Raw genomic sequence first — 11935 nt, forward strand, 5'->3', positions numbered from 1 at the left:
AACTGGAGCTCACATGTGCCCATACATTCGAACAGGGGCGGACTGGGAAGAAAATTCGGCCCGGGGGGGGGGGGGGGTTGCTGAAACACTTTGACTCTAACACATCATTTGAAAAATTTTAACATTTTAACATTTTAACGCTTGTATTACAGATGACCCACATTTACACACAAATGCCACCTGATGGAGAGTTGAGCTTTGGACTCGGAGACCGAGCTTCAAGCACAGCCAAGGAGTGTGAGTGAAGTGAAAGTCTCATAGAAGCGACACGAAATGATGTGGTTGTTTCATGTCGAATTTGCTTTTAAAATGCTATCTGTTAGGTTTAGATGTTGGTTTAGGGTAAGGATGTCTGTTTTGTTCACCTATCGTTTATCTTTTAGTACACTATTGGTTAGGTTTAGGCTAAGGTTTCAGGCTAGGGAGGTACGTTTTACTCATTAAAACATCCATCTAATATTCACCTTAAAATCATTTTCTGATTACAACATCATTTCTCTCTCTTTTAGTGCCCCCCGTTGGACAATTTACTAGGAAACTGCAGCCAAACGTCTAATGAAGCACGTACTTTTGGTTAGCAAAAATGTTGCTATTGTTATGTACATTTCATGAGATCAGGCTAAGTTTAGCTAAAAAAAAGTTAACCTACTGTTTCTGAATTTACTGTGAGATCTGTCTTCTAAGGCACAATAATCTTTTTGGTTTCCTCATTCAAGTCCCAAATGTCATGTAAATGTCATCAGTTTTAATTTCATTCTGTAAAAAGTGGCAAAAAGTGTAGCAACAACTGCTTTTTAAAGTAACTGGTAACACATTACTTTTTGAATTGACATTATAATATCTGAGTTACTTTTTTATTTACAACGAGGCACGAGAACTCTTCTTCTGATCACTTCTCAGTTCTTTCAGGAAGGGAACAAATAGTGCCTGGACCACTTCTTAGTGTGTTTGAACCTGCAACTTTTCTTTTTTCAGCTATTATAACTACTATTGCTACATAGAGTAATACACTGATGAGCCAAAACATTATGACCACCTGCATAATATGCTATTGGTCCTCTGCTTGCCGCCAAAACAGCACCGATCTGCCAAGGCATGGACTCTACAAGACCCCTGAAGGTGTCCTGTGGTATCTGACACCAAGACATTAGCAACTTGTTGGTCCAGCACTTCCCATAGATGCTCAATCAGATTGAGATCTGGGGAATTTTGAGGCCAGTGCAACACCTTGAACTCTTCATCATGTTCCTCAAACCATTCTCGAACAATGTGTGCTGTGTGGCAGGGCGCATTATCCTGCTGAAAGAGGCCACTGCCATCAGGAAATACGATTGCCATGAAGGGATGTACCTGGTCTGCAACAATGTTTAAGTAGGTGGCACGTGTCAAATTGACTTCCACATGAACGGCCAGACTCAGGATTTCCCAGGAGAACATTTCCCAGAGCATCACACTCCCTCCTCCGACTTGTCATCTTCCCATAGTGCATCCTGGTCCCATCACTTCCCCAGGTAAAGGGCGCACACATACAGGGCCGTCCGTGTGATGTAAAAGAATATGAGACTCATCAGACCATGCAAACTTCTTCTACTGCTCCAAAGTCCAGTTCCGATGCTCTCGTGACCATTGTAGATGCTTTAGGCAGTGGACAAGGTCCATCATGTGCACTCTGACCAGTCTGCAACTACGCAGCTCCATACACAGCAGGGTGCGAGGCACTGTGTGTTGTGGCACATTCCTCCTGTATCATCAAAATTTTCTGTGACTTGTGCCACAGTAGACCTTCTGTCGGTTTGGACCAGATGGGAAAGCCTTCATTGCTATCGCGCATCAATGAGCCTTGGGCGCCCAACACCCTGTTGCCGGTTTGTGGTTTGTCCCTCCTCGGACCACTGTCGGTAGGTACTCACCACTGCTGACTGGGAACACCCCACAAGCCTTGCTGTTTTAGAGATGCTCTGACCCAGTCGTCTGGCCATAACAATTTGGCCCTTGTCAAAGTCGCTTAGGTCTTTGCTCCTGCCCATTTCTCCTCAATCAACACGTTGACTATGAGAAACAATTGTTTGCTTACCATCTAATCTACCCAGATCTTGACATGTGGCTTTGTTAGAAGATGATCAGCATTATTCGCTTCACCTGTGAGTAGTCATAATGTTTTGGCTTATCAGTGTATATCCAAATGTGCAGAGTCAAGTACACATTCAGGTGTCCGGATAGCAGTAGTGGAATAATGCTGTACAGTCCCAGCAGAGTGTGCCAAATCGCGGTGATCTGCTGGATCCTCTGCTACTGTTTATAGCGCTCAGAACTGACCAGCAAGATCAGAATTGTACCGTGCGTATTGCGATCAGCAAAGATTTGTCCACTATTTTATGATCTGCATAATTCCTTTAGTGAATCGGGCACTTAACCAGCACAGGGAGGAGTGCAAATAAACTGCACTTTCATCAAGCACAATTCATTCTTAGTGAATTTCAATGTGAATTCTCTAAAGAAATAGTCTTCAATGCAAAGTAACACTAAATGTAATTATTTACTTTTTATTATGAGTAATACATGTAACACAGTAATGTAGCACGTAACAAAGAGGCTTTTAGCAGATCTGTCAAAACCACATTATTCCACCTAAATTATTGATTTTCGGAATGGGTTAATGGATGCAAAAGTTTTGCAGGCCTTCATTTGTGTTTCTATAATGGCAACCCAGTTTTTGAATTTTATCATCACTAGTAAACAATAATATGACAACATAAGAGTGACTCAGGCTTTACATTGTAAGCCACATTGAACATCTCCATTCTCTACAGTGTTATGCATTTCCTTGTTGTTTTGTAAGAGGACATGGCTCTTTTGAAAAGCTCTTGTTTAGTCATTAAATCTGGCACATAATCAATACATAAATGGCACATAATCAAAAACAAATAATGATAGTCCACTGCCTCTAATGGGATTTCTGTTAGTGATATTAGAAGGTGAGTGTCTTTTTCTCTGTAAAGAGTAGGACACAGAAGCAACAGATGTGTTCCTTTGATCAGTTTTATTGGAATAATGCTATTAAAGGCATAACATGACTAGCGGACACTAGAAAACACATATCTAGGGCTAAGATGCAGTATGTTACTACTTCATCTTTATTATCATTTCACAGGACATTGTGGTGTGTTTGGTGGTGATAGATGCCAAGCCTCTTATCTGAACGCAGACACACAGCAGCCGATAGAGAGGTCAGAATGCAGCATAAGCCTTGTCCCCTGGAGCAGAAATGGTTTAAGTGGTTTGCTTAAGGGCACGCTAGAGGTACACAGTGAGGATGTCAGGGAGATGTCATATAACTAGCGTGCCGGCAGCAGTCATCAAACTCACGACCTTCCGGATGGCAACCCACTTCTTCCTGTTCTTCCATATAGTGCAGTAATATTATCAAGCCAGTAGTTTTAGAAGTATGGCTGTGAAGTTTGTCACTCCTTCAGATCTTCGCTGCACTTTGATCCCTGCAGGTCATTCAGTTCATGAAGGAGGTGAGAGATGTTTCTTTTTTTACTCTTTGATTTGTCTGATAACTTTACCACCACATTGCCGTCACCCTCCAGTGGCTCCTCCAACCTCCTGTGATGTCACTTCCCCTAACTTTTTACAAGTTATAGGCCGTTCAATCTGAACATGTTCTTACGTAAAAAAAAGCTAGATGTAGCTCAATGCATATAATGGGTAATGTACATATAATGTAATTGTTTCCTCATTAAAAAAGTTTTACTTGTAAAGAATTGAATTGTAATTTTGAAACATTTGTATAAAATCATGAGCACTCACATGAGATGAAAACTCCAGTCATATCAATAGCTTTATAAAATGTGTTTTATTCTACGTGGAGATGATTTTCCTCATGGGGATGGCCATATTAGGATCACATGACCAGCCGAACACTACTCGCTAAATCTCAATAACTGTCCTGTTATTGGACACTTTCACTCATGAACTAAAATAATCATGGCTGACTGTGAATAGTGAATTTCTGCAATGGCAACTGTAACTGAAAACTATTGATTTTGAATTATGCTGCATCCACGTCACTAGGTGTCACTGTAAGTCTGAGATGACACAAAAAAAAAGTTACTGTTTCCTGTGGTTGACGTTGAAAAAAACAGCTGGACGTGGAGCAGTGGTCAAAGACATCCATCAAGCGCATGCTCACATAGAAAAACAATGGAAAAGAGCACAGACTGTCAAAAATGAATCTGATGTGAACAGCCCCTAATGCAGCAGTCAAACTAGGCTTTGAGCAAGCGAAATGGAATTCAGACTCTACAACAAATATCGGCAACAAAATATGATGCTCTAGTCTAGGGATTCTGGTTTTACTAATAATAATAAAAAATACAATTAACAAGTAATATTATATTCAAAATGTTAAAATCTATCATCCACTCCACTTTCCTGCAACACTGCAAACAATGCAGCTTTGAAATTTATATTCTTTGAATTGAGCCAAAAGGTCAGTGTAGATAAATGGACATTTAGATCCTCTATTGGAAAAAAATAAAACGCATGTGAATTTGCAGGTCAGAGTTCACCAAATGTGATTTTTGTTACACATTGAAATATGAAACTTCATATGCTTGCGTTTCCACTTACCCACATTTGCATGTGTATGAATGGAAGTGAATGAAACACAAAGCTTAGTTAGCCCCCCAAAAACTTTTTAATTTAAAGGAATAGTTTACTCCAAAATACCGAAACAAATGCAGAATCCTGGTTTTTATTCACAAACATTTTTATTTCAGAATATAAACTTCTGCCTGGTGGACAAAAACTTAGAGAAAAATCCCATAGACTTACATCGAAAAGGTTCCCACATATCTAGGCATCAAGGTGTCATGGAGACTTGGTGCAGGCCTCTTTTGACTTGGGCAACCATCTTGCAACCATTTAGTACTGCCCTGGCAACCACCTAGCAATACCCTAGTAATCATCCAAACATGCTGACATTGCATAAATATGTCAAATATACAAGTGTCATAAAAATTGTATACATTTCTTAACTTACTCCTGTATTAAAGGGATAGTTCACAGATGTGTATGACTTTCTTTCTTCTACTGAACACAAACAAAGATTTTTCAGAATATTTAAACTCTGGAGGTCCATACAATGTAAGAGAATGTTGGCCAGAACTTTGAAGTTAAAAGTTCCATAAGACTCCAGTTGTTAAATCTATATCTTCAGAACGATATGATAGGTGTGGGTGAGAAAAAGATCAATATTTAAGTCTGGTTTTACCATAAATTCTCCTCTTTGACCATTAGGTGGTGATATGCACAAAGAATGCAAATAACCAAAAATAAAAGAAGAAGAAAATGAAAGTGGAGATTTATAGTAAAAAAAAGGACTTAAATATTGATCTGTTTCTCACCCACACCTACCATATCGCTTCTGAAGACATGGATTAAACCACTGGAGTCTTATGGATTACTTTTATGCTGTCTTTATATGCTTTTTGGAGCTTCAACATTTTGGTACCCATTCACTTGCATTGTGAGGACCTACAGAGCTTAAATATTCTTCTAAATATCTTTGTGTTCATCAGAAGAATTAAAGTAATACAGTTTTGGGATGGCATCAGGGTGAGTAAATGATTTTTGGGTAAAATATCCCTTTAATTGTTGTGGAGAATCCGAAGGCATTTTGACCAAATACAAGATTAGCATTTGTTTTTCACTGTTTTTAACCCTTAAATGGGTCAAAAATGACCTGAAAATTGTACTGTGAACTGTAGGGTGAAAGCCATACATGGCTTTGTGTAAGAAACAGAGCGAAATTTAAGTCGTTATTTGCTGAAAATCTTCCCCTCCTCCTTAGGAATGACATGAGGGTGAATGAATGCCAGAATTTTCCATTTTGGTGGAACTGATGTCATCCGAAGATCACTTCCCATTAATGAGATATACTTATTTGTGGTGTTATATGCATCTATTATTGTGAACACTTGTTTTTATGTCCCATCTTTTGTGACATGGACACCTGTATAGTAATTTCACAAATTGGACTCTGAAGCATACTTTCTGAAAATCTAACAACAGTGCCAGTATGTGAAAAAAAAAAAAATAATATATATATATATATATTTTACCTGACACTGACCTTGTCTAATAACTGGATCCTACTCCGAACATTGAGCTGGTATATTGTAATTCCTCTGAGATCTGAGTAAATAAACCCTGATAGATAACCTGGTCACGACTGTTAAGCTATGACTCATTACTTGCATCAAATACTGCCACACACATGGTCATTGTGGACCTTTTCATCAGGATGTATGCAGTGCTTTATTCAAAGCAGGTTTGCAATTTTTCCATTCCAGAACACTGTCAGACCCATTGAGAGTGCTCAAAAAAAAAAAAAAAAAAAAAAAAAAAAGAATTATTTGCTTGGAGCTTTATACTTTTACTCAATGCCCTTTTACCCTCTTTCTCCTATTCTCTGAGATAGGTCAGTCCATAGGTGGCACTAGCTCCTCTCTGCTGTGATGCAGAGAATCCTTCCGCTGTCAGTGCGGCCCCAGGGTGTCATGCCTTTCTGCACACTTCATCCAATCAGACCTGCAGCAGCATGTGCAGATATCAGAGGGACATTTTTAAATTGCTTACCATCAAAAAGGTCCACGCATCAAAATCTCAGTTTAGATGGGTTCAAAGACTTCCTACAATTTTAATATTTCAAAATGGTCACATTTTGTTTTTTGTTTTGATACTTGGAAATTTTACTGGATAAGAATATTATTCTTAAATGGAAGAAGAGTCCAGAGTCCAGTAGGCCTATTTAGTTTGAAATATAAAGGGTCTACAAAGAGTCTACACATTTTTCATGACTTGTTAACAATAAATGACAGTGCAGCCTATCTTGATTTCATATGAATATAGTAACATGACCAGAGCCATTTAATTCCATCTGAAAGATGATGTCTGTGTCTAAGCTCCACAAAGGAAGCAAGTAAAACCTGTCATAAGACACATACAACTACCATTTAAAATGATTTATTTATTAATAATTTTGCACTGGCTCATCAAATTTATATCAGAGGACAATTAAAAATGTAAATGGTCACAATCAATCAATATTCTTTGCAATTTCCTAAATTTTGACTCTGTGCAGTAGTTTCCCAACAGTTACAGTTGTGACCTAGAATAAAGCAAATACTTTCACTAACTTTTATATTTGTATTTAGTTATTTATTTTATTTATTTAAAAAAAGCTGAATGTGGTTTGTTCAACACAGTTCATGAGAATTCGTTGGAATAGTACGAGATGGCAAATGCGTAAATTTTTTTTACAACTTTTTTTTACGCATTCAGCATCTCGTACTATTCTTACATATTCTCATGAGATGCATGAGAAAAAACATGTCTTCACTTAGCTGAGACAAATGTAGGATTTAATGGGTTAAATCCATGCAATTAAGTTTAACAGGTTTTTTTTTTTTTTTTTTTGGCCTTTTGTAGGCTTTTTAGTGGAGAGGAAACAGGAAATGACTGGGGAGAAGAGAGGGAATGGGATCGGGAAACAACCTCACGAGCTGGGACTCGAACTCAGGTCATAAGATTTATAAAATTAGTTTCATCAACCACTTTTTCAAATAAATAAATCTGCTTATGATAGAGATTAGAATGAAACTTTTAAAGAGCAATAGTTTGACAATTAATGGCACAACCGTTTCAGATTTGAACAGAAATGTATTTCAGTGTTTAAAGGAATAGTTCATCCACAGTTACATTTCTGACATAATTTACTCACATCATGAGTGTTCTGGATGCTTTTTACATGCAATGAAAGTTAATAGGATACAGGGCCTGTCGAGCTGTACATATTGACTAAAAACACCATAAAAGTAGTCCATACAATCTGTGCGCTATACTCCAATCTTCTAAATCTATACGATAAATTTGTGTGAGGAACAGACCAAAAATTAAGTAGTTATTTGTTGAAAATCTTCCCCTCTGCCATAGCTCTCAAATCTCATACATTAAAAAATGGCTCCTCAAGACACATCACACCACTTTAAGAAATGTGATAAGCAATGATTTTTTAAAATTTCATTGATGTCATATGGGATTGGTGTCAGTTAGTTAATGATGATGGAATTTTTATTTTTGGATGAACTATGCTAAAATAAATTTATCTTCAATTCAGGAAGTGTTGTGTCAATATCTATCAAGCTGTTGCATTTTAAACAAAACATTTATTCAAATCTCTTTTTTATTTGAAATAGTGGCTGATGAAAGTAAATAATATATTATTGTCCAGGTTAATGTTGTCATCTCACACACACACACACACACACACACACACACACACAGTATGAGCCTCATGCAGCTCTACTAAAGTCAGGCCTGGCCCTCAGCCAGCTGTAGTTGGCAGTGTCTGTGTGTAGCGGACAGAAGCAGGCTGGACAGGCTGGTCTTTGGGGTGTCTGCATGGCTCTGAAGTCCTTTTTAACTGGAGTGTAAAGAGAGGATTCATTTACAGCCTCTGTCTCTTTAGCAGCAGACAGCAGAGCTTAGGGGTTGATCAGAGAGTGCTGCTCCCTCTGCTTAGCCTCTTTAATCACATCCATAACTATAAAGGTCTGAACACACACACAAACTCACACACTTGTGTCTGTAGCCAGAAACACTTGGACACTCCAAAACACAGCCACAACCACGCAGGAAAACAGAGATATACACGCATGGATATGTTTATGCACACATATGCACTCTTTCACACACACAGACACACAAATCAGACACATGTAAGAATAGATATTTCAGGAACTTCTCAGTAACAAGTGTTTTAAGTCAAGAGTCCAAATACACATATGCTTGTTTTCTGAAACAATGTTTTGTATGTTCATATTAAAACCATCTTTAATCATTTGGTAATAATTTACAGTAATGTTCTTTATGTTAAGGATGTTGAAATGAGTTTATTCATGACTAAGTCATTTACAAATGCATTTTAAATCATTTGTATTCAGTAAAATCAACATGCATAAAAAAATGCAACTTTCATTCAATACTTGCCAAATAATAAGATTTTAACTTACATGTTATAAATGCTTAGTAAATACACATATTCATACTATATATATATATATATATATATATATATATATATATATATATATATATATATATATATATAAACATAAAATGCCCTAATTCATGATTTATGTTATAATGTAGGAAAAATATAGACTATCAAAATGAGATTAAAAGGAGGAAAAATTTCATTTTGCTACAGTCTGTTTTGTGATTTTATTGATTACTACAGTGTCTTGACTCACTTGTGTTGTCTACTGCCTTGTCATGTTCATGTCAAAAGAAGGGTCTTACCTAGTCCCAGTTACCTAAACTCTACTGCAAAAACATTTTTCAGGAACTTTAAAATATGTACACAGGTTTCTAATGTTGGCAACTCCTTGATAAATGCTTCACAGGTGTCCACATTTTCACAGGTTATGTTGAATAAGTATTATTAAGCATTTATAACATGTGAGGTAAAGTGGCTCACGATGTGGCAGGTATTGCATGAAAGTCACCCTTTTTATGCATGTTGTTATATGTAATGATGGCAACTCCTTAATAAATGCTTCATTTTCAAAGAAGTAAGTTTAAGGTTAGGTTTAGGGTTTGGGTTAGGAGTATATTAATGGAATTACTACTCAAATTGTTCCATTTTTATTTATTTATTTTTTTTACTTCTTTGAAAATGTATTATCTGTGATTTGATGTCTAAGGCACAGCATGGGTAATTTTCGGGGAATGGTCATTCACCACATGGTGGCGCTTGTCTGGAATTCAGCATATTGGGTCCGAATATGGGTGGCAAAGCATTTGGAACTAACATGCCAATTTCCAAGATAGGTTGAAGAACCCTGAGATATAGTCACTGGAGTAAATAAAAATGTGACAACTATCCCCGCTCTCCCCTGTTTATTAAAGTGCATGTGCATCCTTTTCCATACAAACCAGGCAACAAGCCAAACATGTTTTTCATCCTTTACATCTCTCTCTGCTCGAATGCATTCTATTTGGTATTGTATCCTCTCATTCTGCCTTCCTTTCATCACTTGTAAGTAATTTTTTTAAGGCTCTCTCTGTTCAGCCTCAGGCACTGGCTGTGTTGCAGAGGGAATCTGCTTTGATGAGTACTTCATTAAATCACTAGACTATTCTCTGTCCTGTACCTCCAAATCCATGTTTCTCCTGTTTAGTATTGATTGCTCTGATCATTAGTTCTTTTGACCTTTTGTAGCATTTATATTTCATTTAATTATATGAAATTGAAACGGGATTATAGAACATGATTATTATAGGTTATTATTATCTGTGTAATTGGGTTGTTTATATGCAGGCTTTAATAATGAGTTTGTCTTTGTTAATTCAGGAGAAGTTTCAAAATGAAATTTCATTCTTAATCAAACCCCTGATTCTACTTCCCACTTCCTTTGGATTAAATTGAAACTACTCTGGCCGTTGTTTTCTACTATCTATAATTGAAATTTAATGATGAACTCAATGACGCCTACAAGTCTGAGCACATTCACTGCGAGCTATTCCGGCCAGCTCAACAACTGGTGTGAAAACGTCAAAATGTCTTTGACTTTTGCTGTTTTGATGTTTGGAAAGGCGGGAAAGTTCTGCAGACACTGGTTATTTCTCTGCAAGCAAATGCAGCATTTTGTTATTGAGTGTCCACAGGAGATGGTTTTAATCTCAGGCTACATCATTGATTGGTTCCAGAACTGTTATTTCTGGTGGTGTTTTGACCCACGTTTTCTCTCACTCTACTGTTGTGTGGTCAAGGTGACATGGCTCATTTCTGGTTGTTTTGATAATGGACACTGAAACTGTTCTCTCTTGAAAAAGACCTGACAACTTCATTAAAAGTTTTCTGCATTCATCCTGCATCAGTGATCACACTTTAGGGACGAAAATTTAAGAAAACAAGGTTTTAAAGCAACCTTCACGACAATAGGGAGGGATTGGAAGTGTAGTCCAGTGGAATGGGTCATGTGATATTGTTAATAAAAGGATAATTATCTCATCATTTACTCACCCTAATGCCTTCTCAAACTTGTATGACTTTCTGTCTCTGAGAAACAAAAATGAAGAAATTATGATGAAGATATGAGATGTTTTTGTCCATACAATGCAAGTCAGTGGGATCCAACACTTTCAAGCTCCAAAAAGAGCAATAAGGCAATCCATATGACTACGAAGGTTTAATCCATGTCTTCTGAAACAATATGATTGGTTTTGGGTGAGAAATGTACCAAAATGTAGCTGCAGATGACAAGATTTATAGTGAAAAAGGAGTTACATTTTGTCCCATTTCTCACCCAAAACTGATCATATTTCTTCAGAAGACATGGATTAAACCACACGAGTCACTTAGATTACCTGCATGGTGCCTTTATGTCCTTTTTGGAGCTTGAAAGTGTTGGACTCCATTGACTTGCATTTAATGGACAATAACACCCCATTGCTCCATCAAAATATATTAGTTTGAGATCCACAGAAGAAAGCCATATGAGTGTGAGACACCATAAGAGTGAGTAAATGATGAGAGAATGATAATTTCTAAGAACTATTCCTTTAAGATGGCAATGTCTCTTGTCTGCTTTATAGGATATAATGAAGAATCCAAGAACATACAGTAAGTGATATTTTACTGACGGATAAAAATATAAAGAAAAATTACTTCCCAGTTTGTCAAAGTGATGGAAAATAATTAATAATTACAAATGGGCATAAGGACCTTTTACGCCATGTCAACAAAACTGCTTGGGGATGGACAGACCTTATCATGAAGAGCAGCCTGTTTTGACATCTTTGTTTTGCATGAAGGATCTCCAGGGATGTGCTCATTAATTTAATGACTGATACTGGGCCTCTA

Source organism: Myxocyprinus asiaticus, chromosome 43, assembly GCF_019703515.2.
Source record: "Myxocyprinus asiaticus isolate MX2 ecotype Aquarium Trade chromosome 43, UBuf_Myxa_2, whole genome shotgun sequence".
NCBI classification, from domain to species: Eukaryota; Metazoa; Chordata; class Actinopteri; order Cypriniformes; family Catostomidae; genus Myxocyprinus; species Myxocyprinus asiaticus.